Source organism: Pelodiscus sinensis, chromosome 26 (genome assembly GCF_049634645.1).
Source record: "Pelodiscus sinensis isolate JC-2024 chromosome 26, ASM4963464v1, whole genome shotgun sequence".
Classification (NCBI taxonomy): Eukaryota; Metazoa; Chordata; order Testudines; family Trionychidae; genus Pelodiscus; species Pelodiscus sinensis.
Window position 1 is genome coordinate 21208115 of NC_134736.1, and position 27186 is coordinate 21235300.

At 53.4% G+C, this 27186-nt stretch overlaps 2 non-coding genes and 1 pseudogene across 2 annotated transcripts; 2 read left to right on the plus strand and 1 right to left on the minus strand.

Annotated features, from left to right (window-relative positions):
• The first annotated feature begins 3567 nt into the window (after positions 1-3567).
• Positions 3568-3649, plus strand: TRNAS-AGA (transfer RNA serine (anticodon AGA)). The gene has a single exon. It is a non-coding gene; the product is annotated as a tRNA-Ser (tRNA).
• A 2567-nt stretch (positions 3650-6216) lies between these two features.
• On the plus strand, positions 6217-6298 carry TRNAS-GCU (transfer RNA serine (anticodon GCU)). Its single transcript has one exon. It is a non-coding gene; the product is annotated as a tRNA-Ser (tRNA).
• A 6171-nt stretch (positions 6299-12469) lies between these two features.
• Positions 12470-27037, minus strand: LOC142820483 (uncharacterized; annotated as a pseudogene).
• Between the last annotated feature and the right edge of the window lie 149 nt (positions 27038-27186).

Here is a 27186-nt window from a genome sequence, read left to right on the forward strand (position 1 = left end):
TGGGCTCCACTGGGCACTGCCTGGACTAAGGCCTCCCAAGTGCCAGCCTAAGGGCTCGGACAGGGCAGCTCCAGGGGCAGAGTCCTTTCTTCTGCAGTAGTTCAAACCCAGCCCCTTGGTTCCAACTAACTAACATTACTCCTCATTCCTCATTTATTGCCCCTCTGTGCCTCCCCGCCCCCAACACACACCAATCCCCCCCCCTACACACCCTCTTCCCACTTTCCTCCCTCCTCCCCTTGCTGGTAACACAAACAGGACTTTTCCCTGTTGAAAGAACAAACTCTCTGGTTTTTATTTGGGGAATGTAGAACTGGGGAGGGGCTGGGGAAAGACCCTGGGAGGGGAGGTGGGAGGCTGGGAGGAAGAGCTAAGGCTGGCACCTTCCTCTGATGGTCCCACTGCCTCATGTCAGGGATCTCAGCAGCGCTGGGGGGTGGCTCCAGGGGGAGAAGCTGGTTCAGGGGAACTTGAGCTGCTGGGCCACTGAAGCAGGCCCCCAGCAGCAGCCTCTGTGCAGGGCACACACGCTCCAGGCCTCCCGGTCATATTGAGTCTCCCCGTGTGGCTTGGGCTCCAGAGCCTGCCCCCAGCTGGTGCCTTGAGGTAGCCACTGCAGCAGCAGGAATTTGGTCATCAGGTCCCCTGCTTTCGGGGACAGGAAGCCAGGCCCAGGCCCTTTTAGCCACTGGGGCTGTGCAGATTGGAGCCTCCCCCTACCAGCTCTCTGGTCTGCTTCCTGCAAAGCTCTCAGCCTTTTGCTTGTTTCTGTTTCCCTGTCTCTAGCAGGCAGCCAAAGGAAGGGAAGTCACCAAACCAAACACCCCTGTGGCCAGCATGGGGCTTGAACCCATAACCTTGGCATTAATAACACCACACGCTAACCAACTGAGCAAGCCAGCCTATGAAAATGCAGCTCACCAGTGGCCCTTTCAAGAGAGGCATCTCAGGCAGCTGCAGGGACGTCTCTGCAGCTGCCAATGGCTCTTCTCTGACAGGGCCACTAGTGACTCACTGTGACGTGGGCTGGCTAGTCCAGCTGGTTTGAGGGTTGGTCAAGGTGGCTGGTGGCCGGCAGACCCAGGAGAAAGAGAAGCCGGAATCTCTTGCTGCCAGCACCTTGCCTCCCAGCTTCTTCCCTGCCAGCAGCAGCAGAGTCCTGAGCGCTGCCCTTGACACCATGGGACCAACCTTCCCTCACTCAACTGGGCCAAGCTGGTGCCCAGTTCACGCCCACTGGGACCTGTTTTACTTGGTTTCCTTCCACCCAGAGCCCCCTTCTTCTCCTGGGCTGCAAGGAGCATCACTGGGATGGTTTCTCATATCCCAGCACGGGGCCATCTCTCCGGTGACAGGAGATGGGGCTGGTTTCAGGATTTCTTTTAGCGCAGCAGCAAGCAAGGGAAGATGGAGGAGAATCAACCCCATTTGCAAGCTTTGTGTGACAGGAGGGATGTGAGCTGGGGAACCTGCCCCCCCAGAAGGGGCATTTGGGTGCACCCAGGAGCAGCAAGAATTCAGTCCCTCAGGCCAGTGCATTGGGGACAATGTGTGAGCCCTTCCATGAGCATTTTCTGCTCCCACTGGGGAAAGCAGCTGGGCAGGACCAGCCTGCAGCCCACGTCCCTTTCAGCCCCAGGTGCAGGAGGTAACAGAGAGGGGAGGAAAGTCCGTGGCCAGAGCCTCCTCCCAGCAGTCTGGTCCTGCGCAGAGTCTGTGCATGATGGAGCCTCTCCCAGCAGGGTGATGGCCTGTTCTCTGCAAAGTGCTCAGCTGTTTCATTTTTCTGCAGGCCCATTGTATGTGTCCCTGGTGGCTTCATTTACAGTTTTCACTCTTTACATTTGCATCCCTTTTTGGAAAGAGGGTGCAAGTGTAAACATACCCTACGTAGCGAGAGTTGGCCTCTGTCAGTTGAGCCTGGCTATGTCCCTACTGCAGGAACCCAAAGGGAGCAAAGAGCAGAAGTACTGGAAGCTGGTGGGGTACCCTCTGAATTTGATATAGTGAGTCTTAGTTGGACTTGCTAAATCAAACTCCAGAAGATTGATTGCAGCCATTCCTCCCCCACTGGGTGTGATTCTTGTTCTTCTGCACAGCATAGCCCAGGTAGACCAAGGACCTTCAGATCACACCCTTGCTGAACTGATGGGAATAGAAACCAGACACACAGCAGATTTGAATTTGTTTCAGTTGAGATGGGTTTGCCTAGTTTACATGCATTGACACAGGAACACATGACATGAGGGGTCTGTAGTAATTTTAGGAATCTCTGTACAGCAGAAATGTGATGCAACTGGCCATGCAAAGGTTTCAATGAAGTTGACCAACCTTTCAGAAGGCATTTGGAGTTGAATCAGGAACCACTTTGCCTGTAGTCAAACACTCTACCACTGAGCTACATTACACTTGCTTACTTGCATCCAGTGTTAGGAAATTAGTCACTGGCAGCACTTTCTGCAGGAGCAGGTGGTGCCTTGCACACATGGTGGGGGGGGGGGGAGAAACGGCCCTCTATGGGGTCAGACATGTGTGGTGTCCCCCAATCTACGATCAGCATGATGCATCACGATAGCACATCATCCCGTGCTCCCGCCTGCCCTGTGTGTGTTGCCGCCTCACAGCACTCACCTGATGTTCCCTCCCCGGTGCCCAAAGATATTTGGGAGGCCTCCTCCATCTGGGGGACCGGTTCCAGGGTGAGGGTCACGACGTTCCTGGAATCCTCCTTCTCCTTATCCTGGAGCTGCTGGTCATCTGGGTTGTTGTCCTGAAGCTGCAGCCGCTACTGCCCAGGTGTCTCCATCCCAAACTCCACAACTGTCCCTGGAGACAGGGGTTCCCCAACCCCCAGGACTTGGTCCAGTTCCTCACAGTATGCACAGCGCTGTGGTGCTTCCCTAGAGCGGGAGCTGCACTCATGGGTCCTCACATACCCCTGTCACAATTCCTTTACCTTGGCTCTGACTTGGGCTAGGGTGGGGGGAGGTGGCCTTTCTTTGCAAGGCCATCAGCCATTCAGCCATAAATATCTGCATTCCTCCGCCTGGACTGCAGGGCCTGCAGAGACTCCTCCTTGGACCACAGCTTTATCTCTGGCCCAGACCATGACAGTACCCGGCACTTGCTGTCACTTGCTTGGTCCTGCGATGTGTCTATGGAAGGGCCAGAGGGGTCTCTGGGGGCTTGTGCCTGTGACATGGCTCTCCGAGAGGCTGGAAGCGCTCGATCTTAGCCGACTGGATAGTGAAATTATACTAAAATAATTGGTTAAGGTAGAACTAAGCGGTACTTGAATTTCTCTTTATAAACTGAGGTCCAAGAAGGAGACCAGCAAGAAGAAGGAAAGGGGGAGAAGAGAAGAGGAAGGAAAAGGGAAAGGAAGACCAAGAAGGAGGAGGGAAGACCTTGAAGCAGAACTCACCTCCAAGGCAGCCTAAGAGCAGAACGGCCGGGACTCCTCTGCACAGCTGTTGCAATGGTTTGCTGTGTGAATTCTATGGCAGGTGACATTAGGGCTGTGCACTGGAATTATTTACCAGTTTCCCTGGCACCACTTTGCCCAGAGCTGTGATGGCTGAGTGGTTAAGGCGTTGGACTAGAAATCCAATAGGGTTTCCCTGCGCAGGTTCAAATCCTGCTCACAGTGAGGTCTGTGTTTTGCCCACACCTCTTCCTCGGGCAGCAAGGGCCTCTGTGAGTTACCAGCAGTGGGGCTGTTACTATTGGCATTAGGACTGGATTAAGGGGTGAGCTAGTGGGGCAGCTGCCAGCAGGCACTGGGTGCCTGGCTCCAGGCAGGCTGCAGTAGCTGCCCTGGGACTGGGGCTGCATTAACCTCCACAGCACCTGTCAGCAGTGCCCTTCCCCATGCAGCTGTGGAGCTCTGCATGGCCTGCCCCAGGGGATCCTGGGTTGCACGCCAGAGGTGGTGGTGGCAGGGCCAGGCTGTGCAGCACAAGAGCATCCTGCTACCACAAGCTCCACGCATGGAACGGGAGGGGCTGTATATGCACTGTGCACCCAGGGTGGAGTGGCACATGCACCGTGAGCCGGGGGCAGTGCCACATGCCCGGAGCACTAGAATGGCTCAGGGTGGCCGTGGTCAGCATCTAACTAATTGCACCATTAGGCCATGTCTTCACTCAGGTGGAGATGTCTGCTGCAATCCATGTCTCAGAGTTTGATTAAGCAAGTCTAGATAAGACTCTCTAAATCAAACCCAGAGGACACCTGCACCAGTACACACTGCTCCTGCTCTTTGCTGCCATCCTACTTCCACTGTGAGGACACCAGCAAACTCAACAAAAGGTAAAACCATCTCCAGATACATGTGTTGGGATATGGTGGAAAGAAGAGACACATTGACCTCATTGACCTCACCACAAGGCACCACTGGGAGTTGAACGCAGGATTTTCTGCCTACAAGGCAAATGCTTTAGCCAACTAAGCCACAGTGCCCTCCCTGAAAGCACCTTTCAAACTGTTCTACTTTATGTTTCCAGAAAACATGTTCCCATTCCAAAGTGAAGCCATTCACTGTTCCCCTCCAGCTCTTGCCATGACTCAAGGCCTGCGCAGCCCAAGACATTTGATTGGCAGCTGGTACCCAAAACCATTTTGTCAATTGTAGCATCGAACTCTGAGGGGACAGACCCAAAGCAGCCGCCTGGTCCTAAGGCTGGGCCTGCAGCCAGGGGGAGGGAGAAGAATCTCTCCTTTCAGCTGGAGTTGAATCAGCCACCTAAGGGCACTTGCCCAGCACCCGCTACAGGCCTCTGCTCTGCCAGCTGAGCTATGGAAGGTGCCTGGGGCAGGCTGCTTTGCCCAGGTAGCCCTTGGATGAGGCCCTTTTTGTTACTGGGGCTGTGTAGGTTAGAGCCTCCTCCTACCAGCTCTCTGGCCTGCTTCCTGCAAAGGTCTCAGCCTTTTGCCTCCCTGTCTATAGCAGGCTATTAACAGATGGCCAGCACAGAGCTTGAACCCATGACTTTGGCATTATTAGCACCACATTCTAGCCAACTGAGCTAGCTGGCCTATAAAAAGCCAGCTCACAAATGGCCCTTTCAGAAAGATGTCTCTGGAGCTGCCAATGGCTCTTCACTGATGGGGCCACTAGTGACTCACTGTGATAATTCAAAATAGGCACATTGATTATTTTGAACTATGGGATGCACCCCTAGTGAGTTAGAGGTGAACTCTGCCCCCAGCTCCCTGCTTCACCCACCCACCTACTGACTCTCTCTCTGCCATGGGCGGTTTGCATTGGCCTCTTCTCTCTGTAGCCAGGCTTCAGCCAGGACTGAGACTCAGGCAGGAGAATGTGACCCGGCTCCCTGCACCTGGGCCCTGCATTTCTCATCCCTTCAGAGACACTTGCTAGTGGAGGAATCAATCACAGTCACATGACTGTAGATTATGGAACTTTGTAGTTGTTTTTGCCTTGGAAACTCCCCACAGACCTTCCCCTGGGGTCCTGGGCAGCCTGCTCACACGTCACAGCTCACTTCGAGGTGAGGGTGCTGTGTAGACGTGCCCGTCCTGTTGAGGGCCAGCCTGCTGGGGGGAGGCTCTGGCCACTTCCTTTCCTTGTCTCTCTCAGGCTGTGTCTACATTGCAGGGCTACGTCTACACTGCAGGCTTTTTGCGCAACTGCTCTTGTGTAAAAACTTGCAGAGCGTCTACACTGCAGGCACGTTCTTGCACAAGTAAATTTACAGTGCAGCATCAGACAACAGGGCTTCTTGCACAGAAGTTATTCCTTTCCCCACGAGGAATAAGCCCTCTTGTGCAAGAACTTGTCCACAAAGAGGCAGTGTGGACGGGCAACAGGGGTTTCTTGCTCAAGAAAGCCGTATCTCTAAAATGCCCATCAGAGCTTTCCTGCACAGGAGAGCATCCACACTGCCATGGGCGCGCTTGCAGAAAAGCACTTCTCTTGTGCAACAGCACATGGCAGTGCAGAGACACTGTTGCGCAAGACCCTTTGCATAAGAACTCTTTCACAAAACAGTTCTTGCGCAAGAAGCCTGCAGGGTAGATGTAGCCAGCGGGTGTTTGAGTTTGTTACCAGCACTGAGCTTTGCACAACAGCCCAGGGAACATTGTGAAAAGCCAAAACCTTCCCGCCCTGGGTGTCCTTGGCCAGTCAGCAAGTGGCACAAAGGTTTCCTGAAGTGCTGACTTCAGGTGATTTGAAACACATCCCCCAACTCAGATGAAATGGCTGGGTGGTTAAGGTGATGGACTGCTAATCCATTGTGCTCTGCACGTATGGGTTCAAATCCCATCCTCATCAGGTGTTAGCAGCCTTCTCTCTTGCCTCTCCCTGAGGTTCAGTGCCAGCCCCCTCCCACTGCAGCCTGGGGAAATCTCCAAAAAGACACTCCCAGATGGGACCCTCAATCCCTTCTGCTGTCAAGGGGAAACCTCACAAAGGAGATTCCAGGCATCCAAGCCATAGGGGGTCTCTGAGATGCCCCAGCCCTGCAGCCTGTCCCACCTGGCAGTTGTCATAGACCATCTATGAAGTCACTGCCTCCCAACCAATAAGCTGAGGTGCTGCAAAAGTTCCTTGTGATGTCACAACTGCCTTGCAGGCTTATGTCCTGCCCCTGGCCAGCCCCTTGGCATGTGTGAGCTGCTCCCTCTCTGCCCCCACTCACTCAGGGCTGGTTCTGGGGTTCATGCAGGGAGTATCAGAGGTTGCACAGGGGGCCACATTGTTAGGCCAGGGGCCTGCCTGTGAGTGTTGCTGTCCCTGCTGTACAGACAGGGCCATAGAGCCTCAGGAGGCTGTAGCCGTGGGAGACACTTCCCTGGTTTCAGGAGGGAGACGAGATGTCAAGTCCCATGACTTGGAGCCAGCTACAGATACCCATGGAAAGCTGATTTTCAGAGGGGTGTGATCAGCCCTTCCTGTGTATCTGGCTTCTTCAAAGGGGCTTAATCAGGAGCTAAAAGTTGAACAAGGGACATTAAGAAGGGTGAATTTCTGTCTCAGGGACTGTTTTCTGTGTTCTCCTGTGCCTTAATGAACAAGGCACTGGCCTCCCAAGCCAGGACATGTGGTTTCAAGTCCCACCTGGGGTGACAGTTTCCTCTCACTGACAAGAAACTTATCTTCTTTTGCTCTCTGAGACACTTGGCAAGGTTACTCCATTGCGGCTTTCTCTCTCTCTATAGAAGCTGTTCAGGCTCCTCCCTAGGAAATGCTGGTGTTAGGTGCATGTCTGAGTGCTAAAAGCCCAGGGGTGGGAGCTAGAGCTGCATGATTTTCTACAAATGCTTTTACAGGAAAGCATCTGTGCCAATCTAGACACAGTTTTGCACAAGAAAGCCCCCATTGCCATTTTCACCATCAGATTTCATGAACACAGAGAAGGCTCTTATTCACCCAGGGGTATGACCTGTACCCCCTGCCCAGGGAAGGAGCTGCCTGAGAAATGTGCTTGGCTGCTGGGAGTGTCTGCCAGTCAGAACCTGCCTCTGGCACCCCAGCCCCTCCCTTCCCTCAGCCCACTGGCCCTCCCTGTGATGGAAAAGGGCAAAGACTTTGCAGATTTCATGAACACAGAGAAAGCTGGTTTCTCTGACTGGGAATCAAACCCAGGCCAAAGCAGTGAGAGTGCTGAATCCTAGCTACTAGATCACCAGGGAGACAAGAAGCTGAGTTCTTTGCTCAGCTACACTAGCTCTTCTCAGGCCACTTTCTCTCCCCTTCAGGACATGGGTCCGTTCTCAGAGAAGGCGCGTGATGCCGGCATATTTTGTAGCTCCAGACTCTACCAGAAGATGCCTCCCAGCTCTTTCCCCCAACCGCACTCTCAGGGCCGGAGATGTGGACCTGCCCCTGTGCACCGTGGGGGATGTGCCTGCCCTTTGCTCCCTGGGCTGATGAAGCCTGACTCAGGGCAGCCCTAAAATAAGCAACGTTTCCCAGGCAGGCTCAGCAGGGACCGCATTGGTGTGGAGGCGCCTTCGGGCCCCTTAAAGGGAGGTTCCGCTGTCTGCTCTCCTGGCTGGATCTTGGTGAGTCGAATGCAACCCAAGTGTCTTCAAGAATAGTTGTGAGAACAAGGCGGAGACATTCCTGCCCCCTGCACAGCTGGCCTGGTCACTCCAACCTGCTGCTTCAGCCCCCTGCCAGTCTCATTCCTACTCTTCCCTGCCGCTCCATCTTTTAAGTGGCGTACCGGGCAACGTTCTCACAATGATCTAACAACCCTTCAATGATGGGAATGCCCAGTCTCTTGTTCTTAGTCACCCAGCCTGCCTCTTTCCAGTACAAACTCCCTCTCCCAAAGGCAGAGCTACAAGCAGCTCAAACTCTGTTGCATTTAAGAGCAGCCTCTGGAGTCAGATCCTGCAGCTTTAAGCAGAGCTCCAGTAGGAAATCCAGGGCGTTCAAACTCTCCCACTGCCTTGCCAGTCACAGTGGTCTCTGCAGCCACTCCAGGCTTGTGGTTTCCTTCTTCCCAACATTCCTCCCCAATCAGCCTTTTCCTGAATCAGCAGTTCCATGGGTGGCCAGGGGAGGCCTCTTCTGTGTCTCAGAAGGACTTAGGAAAATGTGAACAAAGACTACAACAAGGTACCACTGAGAGTTGCACCCTAGATCTCTTGTTCACAAGGTAGGTGCTATAGCCAGCTAAGCCATGGTGCCTTCTCTGGACAGGGCTGTTCTGGTTTATGGTCCAGGACAACACCTTGGACCCAAAAAATGAGGAGTAACATTAGTTCAAACCAAGGGCTTTGGTTTGAACTACCGCGTCCAGGCACGCACTTCCTGGTTCAAATCAGCTGTGATTTGGACTAGCGCGCTCGGCGAGATCTTGCTAATGAAGCAGGGGATATTTAAACCTCCGCTTCATTAGCAATTTCGGTCACCTACATCTGCATCCCTAGGCTGAACTAGGGAGCAAATGTAGACGTACCCAAACAGGACTCCGAACTGAGCCCATTAAATAACAGAATATTTAATTTCTATCATAAAGTGTAACAATTATTTCATTTCATGTAGCGATATGAATCATCATAGCTTGTTTCCTAAATCAAGAACCTGGACAATTTTGTTTTATGCCTCAAAGGAACAGATCCGTGTAAGATACCGAATGGCTACGGAATGTGTTGCAGTGTTAATGGTCTTTGTATTGGATTTCATATTAAATACATAAAGTCATGTACCTTGTTAATTATCCCTTGTTTCAATATTTTTTCTTCTATAAAATTATAAAACTATATTGAGCTAAACTCTTTGTGAGTAACTGGCGGGTACCACAGTAGCACACATCCACACAAGCCCAAACGACCTCACTAGTGGTGCACATTATGAAACTCACTCCGCCCACTGGCAGCCGCAGTTCTTTCAGCCACTGGGACACCCTGAGAAAAGCGGCAGGAATGGGGCCAAGTGCGAGTCAGGCTGAGGGGGGCAGGCAAAACTCATCTTGCCTTGCAGGGCTACAGAGAGCAGCATCTCTCTTGTATACTGCCACAGAAAAAAACATGCCTGAGAGAATTATCGGCCTTAGAAAGCTGCAGACAGTTGCCAAAGTAGTTCAGTTGAGAGCGTGTTAGACTGAAAATTTGAAGGGTCCTGGTTCAATCCCTGGTTTTGGCAGAATCCTTTCTCGAGATGGCTTAGTCTATTTTGGCATCTCTGGTAAGCAAACATCTGGGCTATGTCTACACTTTTGGGTTCTTGTGCAAGAAGTTTTGTGCAAGAACACGTCCACACTGCCATGTGTGAGCTGTGCTTTTGTTCAAGAGTATTCATGGCGGTGTGGATGCTCTCTTGTGCAAGAACTTTCCAATGGCCATTTTAGCCATAGGGCTTTCTTGCACAAGAAACCCCTGCCGAGCGTCCACACTGCCCTCTTGTGCAAGAGCCCCGTGCAAGAGGGCTTACACCTGTTAAAAAAAGAGCATAGCTCTTGCACAAGAAGCCCTCTCTTACCATGCCACACTGTAAATCTTCTTGCGCAAGAGCAAGCGGGCAGCGTGGACTCTCTGCGGATTCTTGCACAAGAACAGCCATTCTTGCACAACAACCCGCCAGTGTAGACATAGCTCTGCAGTCGAGTTCAAAGGCTGTATCAAGAGGCCGGGAATGACATCATAAAGACGATGATATTTCAGGGTTAGAAACCGGAGAGGAGATTTTATGCCACCTCAGAGATTATTGACACAGTAGAACAAGGTTCTTGGCTTAAGCTGCTCCCAGCTGTCGTGGAATAAACACACGCTAGCTTTACGATTCAAGACAGACAAAACCACCTTAATAATCCAGCTGTGGGGGCGGTTGTCACAGATGGCAGGGAGTCACCCCTTACCAATACAAGCCCCTTCCTCACACTCAAATGCCTGAGATATTTACACCTTCTTACAAAGTCACAATGGAAATTTACAGAGAAAAGAGGAAGTAAGGCACTTTGTCCTTAATCTCTGCTTGACCCAATAAATTGCAAGCAGTGCGATTTTTCATTTGTTTGTTTAACAGCATTGTGGTTTCTTGCTCAACTTGCTTAGGAAGCTCGCTTCTGACACAGGACACACTGCGTACTGTTCAGTCTTTGGCCAGGCTAGTGAGGCCTACCTCCACAGTAAGTATTGGACATAAATATTTTACTTAATTTAAAATAAAGTTTGATCAACTAACATAAGAAAGTTAAAAGGTTTAATCTCTTTAATAATTTAAATGCAACTGCCCAGATGCAGTCCTAGCAAAATGGCTTGACTAATTATGTAATTAACAGTGAGTTTCCATTAGCAACAATAATCTACAAAAGGTTTGGAGGGGGCAGGGCTGTGATTGGCCGCACCGGGCTGGGCCTGAACACAGCTGAGGGAATCCAAATTGCTCAAAACCAGGACTGCTGACAGCCCTTGACTGGAGACCTTTCCAAAATAGGCCACAAACCAGTCACACTGAGCCCTTCAGCTGCCAATCCAGCCTGCAGGAAGCCTCATGAGCAAAACCCCTCAGATACCCCAGCTCTTTCTATGCCACAATCAGCCCTGGGCTTACACACAGGTGAGGGGTTATAGAGCCCAATCTCTCCAATCCAGAATAGATCCACCCGATTCCAAAGAACCAGCCATGAATCCCTGGTCAATTTATACTTTAGATCTTACCCACAAGATCACAGTGGACCAATCCTTTAGAATCTAAAGGTTTATTAATAAAAGAAAGAAAAGGTTGAGAGTAAGGCAGTTAAGGAGAATACATTGTATCCATCAATCAGCAAGTTCTTGATGCAGGATCTTAGCAGAGATGTTACAAACTGCTAGCATAAGTCTTTGGGGTACATCGTATGTCAGGATGGGTCAGCAATCCTTCCCGTGTCTCTGTCCTTAGCAAGGCTGCATCCAGGATAAGTAGCAAAACAGAGCCCCTCTCATGGCATTTGATATTCATTTCTGGTGTCTCCCAGGCTACAGCTAGTTACATGGTCAAGTGACCTGTTTCATATGCCAGCAGCCATTGTGCCCTGGCTGCTTTGCAGCTTTCCACATGCATTCCTCAGGTGTGTACTGGCCACCCTGAGAACCATTGTCCTTGGAGCCATACTGATTAGCATAGTCACTCATTGGACATTCCTTCCTCATGACAAGCAGTCCATACACAGCATCAGCAGAGCCCATTGTCATAACTCTCCATACAAACTCCAAACAAGTACATGAATACCACACACAGAATCAACACAATATCAGCCTTCATTTGACTCCACTCATGGCCCACTCTGTACCAAATTTGGGGCAAACAGTTTCCCGTGAGCACAGCAATGATCTTAAGGTGAGTAGTCTCACCTTAAAATCCAATAACATGACGGGGCCTCAAGGAAGGGTTAGGGTCTTGAAAAAGGATCTGGGATGCAGAAACAGGCAGGTCTCTGGCCTGAGGGAAGATACAGTGTATGGCCAGGAGAGAGGGTGTAAGAAAAAAGGAGGGTGTCTGTTCAAGCTGGGGGTGCTGGCTGCTGGGGGGAAGGGAATTGAGGTGATTGGGAGGGAGTGTCTGGGAAGGACAGCAAATATTACCTGGCTTTGGGACCCCTTGAAACAACATCTCCAGTCACACTGTCCTGGTCACTCCGGAGGGAGGCTCTACTGCTGCAGCAGCAGCCACACAGACTAGGACCAGCCCCAGACACCAGAGGCACCACTACTGCTCCCATTAAGTCCAAGCTGGAGGTGTTGCTGCTGCAGCCATGCAGCCCAGGACCAGCCCCAGAAGCAGCCTTGTGGCCCTAGAGGCCAGCTGTGCAGTGGCAGCAGTGCCTCTAGTGCTAGCCTCTGGTTGTGTGGCAAAGACTCAGCCTAGTGCTGCCTCCTCTCTAGTGGCTACAAAGCATGAAGAGGGGTGGGGCTAAGCTCCTTCCCCCTCAGCACATCTTCATTTGGAGGTGGGGCCTCGCACTGCCTTGTGGACAGGATCAAAGTTTTAGGAAGGCTGGATTCTGCCAACTCAGAACATTTTGCTCACCACTACTATAGGGTTTCTCACCTGTGTGGGTTCAACTATATACAACAAGGCTTGAACTCTCGCTATAGCATATCCCAAAGTCAGAGCAGTTAAATGATTTCACTCCTGTGAGAGTTCTCATGGATAACAAGGTGTGACCTCTGACTGCAGCATTTTCTACAGTGAGAGCAGCTGAACAGCTGCTTCCATATGGGTTTTCCTATGTCTAACAAGGGTTTTGGTCTGACTGAAGCTTTTCCCACAGTCAGAGCAGATGAAGGGTTTCTCTCCCGTGTGAACTCTCCTATGTCTAACAAGGTGTGAACTGTGACTGAAGCTTTTACCACAGTCAGAGCAGCTGAAGGGTTTCTCTCCCGTGTGAACTATCCTATGGATAACAAGCTGTGACTGGTCATTGAATCTTTTCCCACATTCAGAGCAGCTGAAAGGTTTCTCTCCTGTGTGGGCGCTCCTGTGGGTAACAAGGTATGTTCGCCGACTGAAGCTTTTCCCACAGTCAGAGCAGCTGAAGGGTTTCTCTCCTGTGTGGACTCTCCCATGGATAACAAGGTATCACCTGTGACTGAAGCTTTTCCCACAGTCAGAGCAGCTGCAGGGTTTCTCTCCCGTGTGAACTCTCCTATGTCTAACAAGGTGTGAACTGTGACTGAAGCTTTTCCCACAGTCAGAGCAGATGAAGGGTTTCTCTCCCGTGTGAACTCTCCTATGTGTAACAAGGTGTGAACTGTGACTGAAGCTTTTCCCACAGTCAGAGCAGCTGAAAGGTTTCTCTCCTGTGTGGGCTCTCCTGTGGATAACGAGGTTTGACCTGTGACTGAAGCTTTTCCCACAGTCAGAGCAGCTGAAGGGTTTCTCTCCTGTGTGGACTCTCCTATGCCTAACAAGGAGTGACCTCTGACTGAAGCTTTTCCCACAGTCAGAGCAGCTGAAGGGTTTCTCTCCTGTGTGGACTCTCCTATGCCTAACAAGGAGTGACCTCTGACTGAAGCTTTTCCCACAGTCAGAGCAGCTGAAGGGTTTCTCTCCTGTGTGGACTCTCCTGTGCCTAACAAGGAGTGACCTCTGACTGAAGCTTTTCCCACAGTCAGAGCAGCTGAAGGGTTTCTCTCCTGTTTGGGCTCTTTCATGTTTAATAGGAGTTACACAGTCACTGCAAGCACAAGGTGAATGATGATGGGGGATTTCCTTTTGAACAGTTTCTGTGTTTGTTTTCAACCTTCTGCTCCTGTTACTGGATTTATCCTGTCCTGCTCCTGGATGGTTTCCCTGCTGCCTTTGTAGACTACGCTGACTATCACATGTCTCTCCTTCCTCAGGACTCTGAGTAACATGCCCTTCACATCTTTCCACTAACACGCCACATGGAGCCATTCGCTCAGGTCCTTCCTCCTGAAGACTCCTCTCACTGTTCTCATTCAGCATCCCATCACCTGCTGGGATAGAGAGAGAAACCACACAGGAGTCATTCCCTGTGCTGAGCTGAAAGAAAAATTCTGAATTGTGAATAGAAAATGGGAGACAAACCCAAAGAATGGCTGGAAAGATTCATTAATCATGAGCTGAGTTCACCCTGCTCCCCCATAACTCTTTCCCCATCCAGCACTCTCAGCCTGGAGTTGAAGACAGGCTGAAGGGCCAGCCAGACTTGATGAAAACACACAACCAACATCTGCTATGCAAACACAGAAATTGGTTTGAGTTAGTTTAGCTGATTTCTCACCTGTGTGGGTGTCACTGATGATCTTTCCTTCCTCACAGCCTGGGAGATCCGGGATCTGCAGCTCTTCCCTTCGCTCCACCCAGGAGAGCACATGAGCTTTGGAGACTGGAAATCCTATTCGGGGAGCAATTAACCAAGTGCTGATCTTGTTCATTAAGGTCTGTGCCATTCCTGCTTCCAAAGCCAGGTTCTGAGTCTCCTACCCAGAGAGGCTCCTTCCCCACCTTCCAGAGACTGGTCTCTGGCTGGTACAAAATCCCAGGAGACAGTAATTCCATCCTTCTCCCACTCCACCACCATATTGAGAATAGCCCAGCTGACTCCCATGGGGAACTGAGCGCTCTGCTGCACTCTGCAGGATACAACTCAGTCTCCCTTAGGGCCGGTTCCATACTTGGGCAGGACAGAAACACACTGCTCATAAGGGGAGAGCTCTAAGACTTTCAGGACTGACAGACGCTTCTAGCCAGGACTCATATTTGAGCTGTCAAAGGATCCAGCAGAGCTCTAGAGCCCTATGGGCTCTGTCCACAAAGCTCTTGGCTGGGGGCTGGACTTGCCCTGCTCTTGGGCTCAGATGCTCTACTTGAGCCAGAAGGAGGCAGGGAAATTGTCTGATCAGGAAAAAGAATCCTTGGCTGGCCACTTCAGGCCCTGCCTATGGTCCACATTCCTGATCCTGACTGACTGTGCCATGGTGGGCCCTGTCAGCAGCCCACAACAGCTGGCAGTCCTGCAGACAGCCAGGGCAGTGCCAGACTGTTCCTGTGGCCAGCCAAGGTGGAGACAGGATGGGCTGCTTCTCTGCTGTTTGTAGATGCTCCTGCAGCTCAGCTCCCCTTCTGCAGCCTTGATTCTACTCTGCCAGTAGCAGCAGCCCTCCTCTTGTGGCCAATGGGGCCTGCCATTTGGTGCCCCTCTGCTTGCACAGAATCTACCAGAGGCAGGGAAGGACTCTGAGTTGGTGCCTTCCTTCCAGAGGCTCAGTACAATAGCACAAGGGGACCCTGCAGACACTAAGAGCAGCTACACCCAGCCCCACAACTCTGGTCCCTGCTGTTCCTGCCTGGGCCCTTCCACTGACACTCCATCCAAGGCACAACATGGGCAAAATGGTGGGAACCACGATGAGACCTTGGCTGTGGGAAGAGCAGCACCACTATTATGTCACTGAACCTCTTCTCACACAGGAGCCAGGATTACTGGGGCAGCTACTGCTGATATTGGGGGTTCGGGCAATGAGGGACCCTGAACCAAACGCAAGTCAGCTGCTCCAGAGCCCACCCAGCTTCTGTTACACAAGGGGACAGGAATCCTCACCCAGCCAGCTCACAGCCTCGTAATTCTCCCGCATCACATCCCTGTAGAGGGCTCTCTGGCCCGGGTCCAGCAGAGCCCATTCCTCCTCAGAGAAACACACAGCCACCTCCTCGAAGCTCACTGGCTCCGCCACGGCCATTTCCTGTCGCTGGCTCTTCAGGCCAGGGGCTGAGCTGGAGTCAGACATAGGTGTTCTGCAGCCTGTCGGGGAAAAGGGGAATTGGAGACATTTCAAAAAGGACTTTAATCCTTTCCACACCTCAATTCTGCCCAGACTCTGTCCCTGGGCTGCACTCTTCAAAGACATTAAGCAGGAAATACAGCATATGGGATGGACACTGGGAGAAGAAGGGAGCTTTGGGTGAGGCTTTGGGATGCAGAAGGGAAAGGGGTCTTGGAAGGAGTTTGGGTGAAAGAGGCAGGTGTGATCTGGGGTACTGGATTAGCCAACTACTCATGAGATATTTAAAGTAAAGTTAATTTAGAGAAGTGGCTGAGTGGACAAATAAGGGGCTGAGGGTTTCTGACCATGAAGAGCTTCTTGCATATGTGGAGGGTATGTGGAGTGGGGGGCAGAGAATTCAGAGGGAAAGGGAGAGGTTGGGGTGCCAGAGGCAGGCTTTGGCTAGGAGACTTACATGAGTGACTCCCGACCAGCAGCCAAGCACTTCTCTGAGGCAGACAGGGAGCCTGCCCAACCCTCGCACAGGCTACGGGGCCATATGGGTGTTTGAATAACTATGAGCCAGAGGGGAGGGGGCACAGTGCTGCCTTTCTGGCCAGAAACTAGCCAATTGTCCTGGGAGTGGAAGCAGTGCCGGTAGCCTTCCTGCTTCATCTCTGGGCTCACCTTCACTTTCTGAGTGGCTTGCAGGTGGGAAGTGGCAACCACGGAACTAGCCCATTGCTCACCAAGCATCAGAGGGCTGGATGCGATGGCCTGGCGATCTAGATCCAGCCCATGGGCTGTATTTTGCCCAGGCCTGCACTAAACTGAAGAACCCTTGCATATCCAGCAGTTTCTCGCCTATTTATTGTTGGAAACCAACCCTGTATTGAAACTGACCAGTGAAATCTAAGCCTGAAGGTGCCGTCCGTTGTGTGCTTTAACATCACCCCTTTAGCATCACACCCCGTAGATCAGTGATTCTCAACGTGTCTGCAGGTTTCCATGCAGTGTCCCTGGGGCTCCTCACTGATCTCAATTTAGGGCTGTGCGCACCGTGGTCACTGGGTTTGGTTGGTAACTTCAATGACAATCCTATGAAGATGATTTTGCTGGAATTTTCTCATTTTTAGAATCTCCACATGAAAAACTCACCTTGTCTGAAAGATCCCAGGGATTTTCCTCTTGCTCTCTCCAGTGCAGAGGGCAGCGTGTCTGGTGGGGGAAGGGATAAGAGAGGTGAGATTCCAGGCTCTCCTCTTTATAACAATGTCCCCATGCTGAACTCTCGGTTTCACTTGTATCAGAGACCAGACAGAGACACACTCAAGTGTTTAGTATAAAAAGGTTTGAAATCTTCCGTGTCCTCTCTCGCTTGGGCACCTCCCAGCAATGGAGCGAACATCTCTGCAGCCTCATCCCCGCCCCAGGAGACAAACTGAAAGTGAGATTTACTTTTCCCTCCTCATCCCCTCCCACCTGGTTTCTCTCAGTCACTAACCACCTCTTGTCATAACCTAGAGCTGCGCTGGGGGAAGACATTGCCATGACATTAACTTTACCTATCTGGATCCCTTGACACCAACAGGAGGCTCAGAGTTTGCAAACCCATGGCTCTATTTGCAAGCAGTTGGGTCTGTTCTCTCAGGGTAGGTCTACACTACACTGCTAATTCGAACTAGCGGGGGTAATGTAGTCATCCGCAGTTGCAACTGAAGCCCGGGATTTGAATTTCCCGGGCTTCATTTGCATGAAGCCGGCCGGTGCCATTTTTAAATGCCGGCTAGTTCGGACTCCGTGCCGCGCGGTTACACGCGGCGCGGAGTAGCTAGTTCAGATTAGGCTTCTAATCCGAACTAGCTGTACGCCTCGTTCCATGGATTAGAAGCCTAATCCGAACTAGCTACTCCGTGCCGCGTGTAGCCGCGCAGCACGGGGTCCGAACTAGCCGGCATTTAAAAATGGTGCCGGCCGGCTTCATGCAAATGAAGCCCGGGAAATTCAAATCCCGGACTTCATTTGCAACTGCGGATGACTACATTACCCCCGCTAGTTCGAACTAGTGGGGTAGTGTAGTCATACCCTCAGTGTCTCTAAGGAGAGCACCATGATGGGGCCGTCATTCTCCATGCGGGAAATGTAGCAGGGTAGGGTTGGCTTCAGAGGCCAGATTGAATAGTTTCTAATACTTAAACAACTTTCCCCTACTCCATCCCTTCTAGGTACCTTTGAATTCCCTCAGAGTCTCTGACAGCGCAATCGTTTTTTGGGAGAAATCATTAACTTCAGTCTTCATGGCTGGGGACGTTAGGGAGAGTCCCAAATCTGCACCGTCCTTTGTGGGTGATGAATCTGAGGAACTGTCCTCAGATTTTAAATATTGTGACACCAATATTTAAGAAGGGCTCTAGAGGCAATTACAGACCGGTAAGTCTAACTTCACTACCGGGCAAATTAGTCAAAACAATAGTAAAGAATAAAATTGTGAGTCATGTAGAAGAACATAATTTGTTGGACAAAAGTCAACATGATTTCTATAAAGGGAAAATCATGTCTTACTAATCTATTAGAGGTCTCTGAAGGGGTTAACAAACATGCAGACAAGGGGGATGCAGTAGATATAGTATACTTAGATTTTCAGAAAGCCTTTAACAAGGTCCCTCACCAAAGCTCTTGTGTAAATTACATAGCCATGGGATAAGAGGGAAGGTCCTTTCTTGGATTGAGAACTGGTTAAAAGACAGGAAACAAAGGGTAGGAATAAATGGTAAATTTTCAGAATGAAGAGGGGTAACTAGTGGTGTCCCCCAAGGGTGAGTCCTCGGACCAATCCTTTTCAATTCATTCATAAATGATCTGGAGAAAGGGGTAAGCAGTGAGGTAGTAAAGTTTGCAGATGATACCAAACTGTTTAGGATAGTCAAGACAGAAGCAGACTGTGAGGGTCTCCAAAAAGATCTCCCCAAACTGAGTGACTGGGCAACAAAATGGCAAATGAAATTTAATGTGGATAAGTGTAAAGTAATGCACATTGGGAAAAATAACCCCAACTATACGTACAGTATGATGGGGGCTAATTTGGCTACGACAAATCAGGAAAGAGATCTTGGAGTTATCGTGGATAGTTCTCTGAAAACATCCACACAGTGTGCTGCGGCGGTCAAAAAGGCAAATGGGATGCTAGGAATTATTCAGAAAGGGACGCAGAATATCTTACTGCCCTTGTATAAAACTATGGTACGCCCACATCTTGAATACTGTGTACAGATGTGGTCTCCTCACCAGAAAAAAGATATTTTGGCCTTGGAAAGGGTTCAGAAAAGGGCAACTTAAATGATTAGGGGTTTGGAATGGGTCCCATATGAAGAGAGGTTAAAACTGGGACTTTTCAGTTTAGAAGAGAGGAGACTGAGGGGGGATATGATAGAGGTCTATAAAATCATGAGTGGTGCGGATTGGGCGAATAAAGAAAAGTTATTTATTAGTTCTCATAATAGAAGAACTAGAGGACACCAAATGAAATTAATGGGCAGCAGGTTTAAAACTAATACAAGAAAGTTCTTCACACAGCGTGTAGCCAACCTGTGGAACTCCTTGCCAGAGGAGGCTGTGAAGGCTAGAACTATAACAGTTTAAAGAGAAGCTGGATAAATTCATGGAGGTTAGGTCCATAAAAGGCTATTAGCCAGAGAGTAGAAATGGTGTCCTTGGCCTCTGTTTGTCAGAGACTAGAGAGGGATGGCTGGAGACAAATTGCTTGACGTTGTCTTCGGTCCACCCTCTCCGGGGCACTTGGTGCTAGCCACTGTCGGCAGACAGGCTACTGGGCTAGATGGACCTTTGGTCTGACTCAGTACGGCCGTTCTTATGACTTGTTCTTCCAGTTCAGAGGAAATCTCCTCTGGCAGCTGGAACTGCCCCATCTCCCACCTAGACAGAAACAATTCCATGTGATTCGATTTCATTTACAGATGATAAGATTTGGCTAGCGAGTCTCAGCTCTAACAGGCCTGGAGTTAGAATTCCTTGAATTCCCCCAGCCTGAGAGCAGAGGTAACACAGTCCATGGCCATGCAACCTTCCCCTGAAAGGTCCTACTGCTGTTCTTCACCTACGGCCTGGAGAGACCAGCTGGGAAAAAAGTGGAATTGAGTCTCAATGGCCAATTCACTCTTTGGCCTCCAGGCGATGAGGGACAGGAGGTTCCCAGGTGAAGGGCTGCAGGAATCTGCCACTAGGAAATAGACTGACACCAGCTTCCTCCTTCCCCAGATCCTTCCACACACGTCTCCCAACAGCCCTCAGGTAGGACAGACTCTGGGTCCCCGCTGCCCTGGGCTGAATGTGCCCAGCAGTGACAGACCCACATTCCAGCCCCACAGACCTGAGGCAGCAAGTCTCCAGGTGGGTGACAGCTCTAGGAAATATCTGAAGTCAGACTGTGCCCCTGAATGGGGAATTCCAGAGTCTGCTGTGCAAGGGTGCGACCCTCACAATTAAGTGAGTCAGAGACATTTCTACCCATAGATATTTCTATCTATTTCTGTAGAACCCTGGGGAGATATGGTCCTAACATCAGCTCCAAGCTCTTTCCCTGCGCTGTGCAGTATGACAGGAGTGCGAGCCACCTACCTGTTCAAGCAGTTTCTGATGCCCTAGAGAAAAGAGACAGAAAAGAATCTCAGCTGCACTGGACACTCACAGCGACGGCATTTTGCAAATATGGGGAAGAGATGCCCTGACCTGACCCCAGGGCCATAGATTCCGTGAGCTAATGGGGCTTTGCCATCTCCAATAGCTCTGTGCCTGTGACTCTGCAAAGCACAACAGTCACTCGCATGGCAGCAACGCACCCGCCGAGTTACACCCAGATCGGACGGCTGGACCCTAGTGCTTGTTATTCACACCCTGATCGGACAGCTGGACCCTAGTGCTTGTTATTCAGGAGCCCCCCTTCACTGTGTGGGGAGCTGGGATGTTTCTCCCTCAGTCTCACCTGCAGGAATTCACTCGCTGGCTTCTGACACGTCCCCTCCAGCTCACCGATCTGCTCGCTGAGATGGGAAATTTGTGCAGAGAGTTTCCTGTGAGCGTCAGTCTGGAGCTTCTTAATCTCCTTGTCCAGCTTCTCCAGCCGGGCCAGCAGGAGTCGCTCTTGTTTCTCCAGGAACTGCCGCAGCTGCTGAAACTCGGCCACAATCTTCGGCCTCTCGGTTTGAATCTGTTTCTGTATGAAAACAGGCAAAGGGCTGGTCAGGGGCATGGATGGAGCCCAGGGCCCTTTCATGGGGAGAGAAGTGCACAGCAAGGAAAACTCCTTGGAAAATCCTAAAATGCATAACATCTGACTGTATTTTGTGGGTATCAGTCAAAGGCGTCTCTCTCAGCATTTCCCTTGGCCCATATCCCTCTGAAAGGGTTGTCCCCATGTCTGCCATGGGCAGCATCTTCTGTTATTAATGAGCACTAGCAATTCAAACCCAGAGCAGGAGGCAGGTCTCAGCAGCAACCTGACAGAAATATCCAGGGAGCAAAAAGAAACAAAGTGAGTAGACTCAGCAGACAGCCTTTCACAGGGACATTCAATTTCCTTGGGGAGGATTACTGGAAAAGTCACAAGAACTGGACATTAATTCATCCTCTGACATGGAAGCTCAGGGCCTGTCTACACATTGATCTAACTGAGCAATCCATGATCCAGGAGAAACATAAAGAAGCCCAAACTCATAAAGGAAAAGTCAGTGGACGTGATATGCCTTGACTTTAACGAAGCTTTTGATAGTCTTCCACAATATCCTTGCCAGCAAGTTAAGGGAGCATGGATGAAATAAACGGACTGCAAGGCAGATAGAAAGCTGGCTGGACTGTCAGGCCCAACGAGTAGTGATCAACGGCTCGATGTCAGGTTGGCAGTCCATTCCTACCAGAGTGCTCCAAGGTTTAGTTCTAGGGCCGTTTTTGTTCAATATCTTTATTAATGGCAAAATGCAGGACAATGTAGCACTTTAAAGACTAACAAGATGGTTTATTAGATGATGAGCTTTCGTGGGCCAGACCCACTTCCCACGAAAGCTCATCATCTAATAAACCATCTTGTTAGTCTTTAAAGTGCTACATTGTCCTGCATTTTGCTTCAACTACCCCAGACTAACACGGCTACATTTCTATTTATTAATGGCCTGAATGTGGGGGATGGATTGTACCCGCAGATGACACTAAGATATGGAGAAGGTAGATATGCTAAAGGGAAGGGATACGGTACAGAGCAACCTAGACAGTTCAGAGGATTGGGACAAAAGAAATCTGACGAGGTTCAACAAGAACAAGTGTAGAGTCCTACACCTGGGACGGAAGAATCCCAAACATTGTTACAGGCTGGGGACCAACTGGCTAAGTAGCAGTTCTGTAGAAAAGGTCCTGGGGGTTACAGTGGTTAAGAAGCTGGATATGATTCAACAGCGTGCTCTTGCAGCCAAGGAAGCTAATGGCATATTAGATTATATTAGGAGGAGAATTGCCAGCAGATCCAGACAAGTAACTATTCCCATTTATTCGGCTCTGGTGAGGCCACATCTGCACACCCAGCACAAGCTGAGCTGCAGCCCCTGCGTCCCCCACTGCCTGGCCAGCCCCCCCAGCCTCTGAGAGCCCCTTCCACAGACACTCCCCCACTGACGCCCTGCCCCACAACTCCCTCCCCCCCGGAGCCAATGAGGCGCCACAGAGGGAAACAAACAAACAGCTGCCCCCCCCCCCCCGGTAACACAGAGCCCCGCCCCCAGGGCCACCCCAGCATTAACCGCTTGGCCCCGCCCCATCTCACTCCGCTCAGCAATGGAGGAGCAGGTCTAGAGTGCATGTGAGAGGTACCAGCTCTGATGATAAAAAAAAATCAAAATTAAAAAGAAAAAAAAAAAAACCCAAAAGCTTTGCTTACTCACTGCCCCTGCCAGGGCCTCCATTGGGCATCCTCAGCCACCTGCCCCAGCCAGAATCCCGTCTCTGAGCCATTCATGCCAGGGCCCCCTCCTCAGGGCCATCTTTAGGCATATGCAGAGCATGCAGTCGTGTAGGGCACCACACTTGCTGGGACACCACTCTGCCAGCCCAGGACGGAGGGGAAGCATATGCGTGCGCTCTGCACCGGAGCCAGTAGGGGCGCTGCCGGCACTTACGGCCCCGCCAGAGGATCCCACCGGGCCAAGGGACTCCGGCAAGGAAGTCGGCAAGCTCACCCAGGCTGGCGAAGGGAAGCTATCAACCCGGGCGGCAGCATCGGGAAGAGTCAGGACTGTGCCGAGGGCAGGGTCATGCACAGGAAGCCAGAGGGAAAGGGGTCATGCGTGGCTTGGCGTTGCAGACAAGCTGCAGCTCGGAAGGAGACGTGCCGAGCTGGGCATGGGGGAGCAGAGCCTTGCTAGTGGTAGGACCGGCCGTGTTGTGATGGGCCGGGGCTGTGAGTACCGAGCAGCCCAGCTCCAGCTCCGGCTCCAGCACATGATCTGGAACCCGGGCTGCAGGGACTTCTGGGGCCCAATCGCAGATTCCTGCCCTGCAAATGGGAAGACAGAAGGTAGGCGAGGGCGAGGTGGAAAATAGGGGGAAGGGGTGAGAGAGGAAGATGCTTGCGCTGATGGAAGGGGGCAGGTCAGGAGGAGAAGGCGGCACCAAGGGAGGGGTGGAGGAGAGACAAATGCCAGGGAGGCAAGTGGAGACAAGGAGTAAAAGGGCAGAAGGGGAGGTGTCAGTGGGAGAGGGGACAGAGTGATGCTGGGAGAGGAGGGGGGAAGGGCATTGGGGGCTAGAGAGAGCCGGGGAGGTGCTGGTAGAAGGCTTGAAAGAAGGGGGGCATGAGAAAGGTGGAGATGGAGCAAGTCATGTGTGAGAGCACGGGGCGTATAGGGAATGGGGGCAAAGAGTGGTGAGGGATGAGCATCAAGGAAAAAGAGGGCAAAGGGGGCGGGGGCGATGAGGGAAGGGGGAGGCACCGGGAAGGTGCAGGGCTGAGGGAAGGTGCAGGTGCCAAGGGATTCTGGGGGTGAAGAAGAAGGGGAAACATCTACAGGAGAGGGACCAGCACCAGAGGAGAGAGGTGAAGGAGGTGTTAGATGAGGGGATAAGAAGGGGTAGCTCACATGATCAGAGTGGGGCTACTGGAGGAGTGGACACGGGGGGGGAGAGAAGGGCTGGTGGAGGGGGGCAGGTCACAGGAGGGCTGAGGGCAGTGAGAAGGGCAGGAGTCAGGACAGCAGAGGAGGATGAGGGGCTGGGGGGCAGCAGGCGCCAGGGGAGCTGATGGAGCAAGGGGAGGAGACATGGCAGCAGAGGGGAAAGGTAAAGGTTTATAAGATATTTATTAATAACTTGGGTGCCACGCGGGGAGGGGGCGGGTTCTCCAGCAGCCGTCAGGCCCGCCTGCGAAATTCGCGCATGCACAGCACGGGGCTCTCCCAGCCGGGAGCAGCGGGAGCAAATAGGGAGACGCGAGGGAAACAAAGAAACAGCCCCGCCGCCAGGGCTTGAGGTAGCAGCCGCCCCCCCGCAGCCAGAGAACCCCCCCAGCGTTAACCACCTGGCCCCTCCCCCCCTCGCTCTGCTCCCCAGAAGCAACGCGGCGACCAACCACTCCCTGCGGGCCCCAGTGGGTGGGCGGGGCCTGAGCAGGGCGGGGAAGCACAAAAACCCGGCGCCGGCCGTTCGGAATGGAGGGGCCCAAGGAGACGGCACATGCGCAAGGAGTCAGGGGCTCCCCTGAACAGACGTTGATCCCGGTGCTAGAAGCGGGGTGGGCCCACGGGGGGGGGGCCTTTGCCGGACGTGCAGCAACAGGGGGGGCGGGGGGGCGGAATGAGCACACTTGGCTCGTTAGAAACGGGGCGTTTCTGTGCAAAATGCCCCCTCACCCGGGGGCGGGGCCGTGTCACTCCCCAGCGCCCCGCACGCGCGAACCCACAACAGCCTCCCCCGCCCCGCCCCCAGGGAAGAGGCGGGAGCTGGTCACGTGTCGGTCACGTGCGGGGTGGGTGCTGCAGGGCGATGGCTCCAGCTCCTCTGAGTTGACATCCGGACTGTACGAGCCCCTCCCCCTCCTCCTGTGATTCTCTGTCGGCCCAGATTGCTGCTGGGATCACACCTGCCCCCCCCCCCCCCCTTTGCTGCTTCTCCTGTTCCCGGCCCGCAGCCCCTGGGCAGCGCGCTGGGAGCCGGGACAATCCCACCCCCCTCCAACTGGCCCAGGGACACAGGCTGGAATAGGGGAGGGTCTGTCAGTTCCCCTCCTGCCTCTCTCCAGCTTTTCCTCCAGGGCTGGGGGGTCCTGGTGGCTGAGACCTTCCCATTCCCAGCCCCATGTGCTGCTGCCCCCCCCCCCTCGTCACCAGCCCCTAGGGCAGGGGTGCAGTGTTCCCATGGATACGGGATACACCTGTCACAAGGAGCGACCTCTGCTTTTGCCCATCCCCCTCGGGGGCCCCAGAGCAGGAGGCCAAGGGCCCCTCCCACTGTTGAATGTGGGCAGGTCTGGCCTGGCCTCTTTCTCCCCAGACCCTCCCTGCCCCTCCCCATTCCCCCTGGAATCTGCCCCCTCCCCCCCAGAAGCTGGAGCCCTGCCCAGAGAGGAGGAGCCCTGGGGTGCCAATGCAGCTGGGGTCATCACAGGATCATCGTGGGGGTGGCTCAAAAGCGGCTCTTGGCTGATGGGCTGGCCATAGCAGCTCCTGCCCAGGGTAGATGGAGCATCTATGGATCCCCCACTGTCCAGACACCTCTGTGATATGAACTGGTGAGAACCACAGGGGTAGTTGTGGGGAGCCTCAGACTCTGGGCTGGGGCTGCTCATGGGCCCCTCAGGAGTGTTCTCTGTAAGCTGAGCTTGGGCAGCCACTCAGGAGAGATTCAGGTGCTGCCCAGCCGGTTAGCTGAGCCCCACAACAGGCAAGCTGTGTTTCTATGGGTGGTGCACAACTGCACCTGTCTTGGTGCACAGAATGAAATTTATTCCACACAGATGGAACCACTTTGAGGGAACCCTCTCCCACTGCCCAGGCAGAACAGCCTGAGTGACAGAGACCTGCTCCCTCCCCAAGCCCCACAACACTCTGGTTTCTGCCCGTCCCAAAGGAACTTTTGCCCCAAGTCACTGGCACCTCCCGGCTGAAAGCAAACCCGGCGCCTGCAGCCAGTCCTATGGCACCGGCACCAGCGATTTACTGGCCCAGAGAAGGGAGAAGAGGTTTGAAAAAGAGAGAAAATATTTCTCAAGCCCCCCCCCCCCCCCCCCCCCTCTCCGCACCCGGGTGTTTTGTTACTTCTGCTGCCCCGGGGCCTGTTTTCCGGTCGCTCTTCATGGATCTTTTCACGTGGCTCTTGGTTTAAAGCCCCGTTCACAATTTTCCTTCTGCTTCTTCTCGTCTCTCTAGTCACCCCCCCCCCCCCCACCCCGCTCCGGTCCCTGCCTCCCCGGGCTGCACGAGGCTGCCCCAGGGGACGGGTTGTGTGAAAGACCCGCAGCGTGGGGCAGGCCTGGCGGGGAGCCGGGCGGGGCAGCCAGGCTGTGGCCGGGGGAGTCCCGGGCCCCCACAGACACCCCGGAAGGGTCACTCCCCACAGTCTCTCGGGAGCTGCCCGGGGCCCTGGGATCGTGGGGCCCGCCCAGGAGGCGGCTCCCGGGCCAGGCGCTGGCTCTGGGACTCAGGGTGGGGAGGGTCACTCCCGGGTGGAGCCCAGCGGGGCACGACCGGCCACGTGGATCCCGGCCGGGGCTGGCGCTGTAACCCCGCAGCAGGCCCGGCTCGCCCCAGGAGCTGGGGGGGGGGGGAAGCTGCGGGCCGAGGACCCGACATCCAGCGGGTGAGAAAAACGCTTCCCCGGGATCCGGCCTGGGGCGGGGGAGTCACGTTGTGCGGGGCCCCGGGACTGGGGGGCGTTTCCCCGCCTGCTGCAGCCGCCGCCTGGCCCTGCCTGCGGGTCCTTTGCCCGGCCAGGGGCGGCGGCTCGCACCGCTGGGAAGCCGGAGCCGGGTCGGAGCCGGGAAAGGGGAGGCGGAGCTGGGGACACTCCCGGGGCCGGGCAACGCAGGGGGCTGCAGGGATCTGGCTGCGGGCTCTGGGGTGCCCGGGGGCAGCGGTGGTTTCTCTCTGCCCGCCAGAGCAGGGCTTGGGGGGGGGGGGGACTAGCCCGGGCCATGGGGGTTGGTCGGTATCTGGGGTTGTGCCCGGCGGGGGGAGGGGGGTAACTCACCGTCCTGGGGGTGGCGGAGCGAGACCGAACACCAGCAGCCAGTCATCCCACGTGCACCGCGGGCGCTAGGACCCAGGGGGCGGCGGGCGGGACTCGGGGCGGGGCCTCCCTCCCGCCTTGCAGCCCCCCCCCCCCCCCAGGGGGAAGAGGTGACCCCGCCCCCCGGGCGCTGCTCCCGGCCGCCTGTGCCCGGGAAAGAGGGAAGCGGCTCCAACTCTAAGGCGTTCGGGGGGCGGGGCTGTGGGGCGCGGGGGG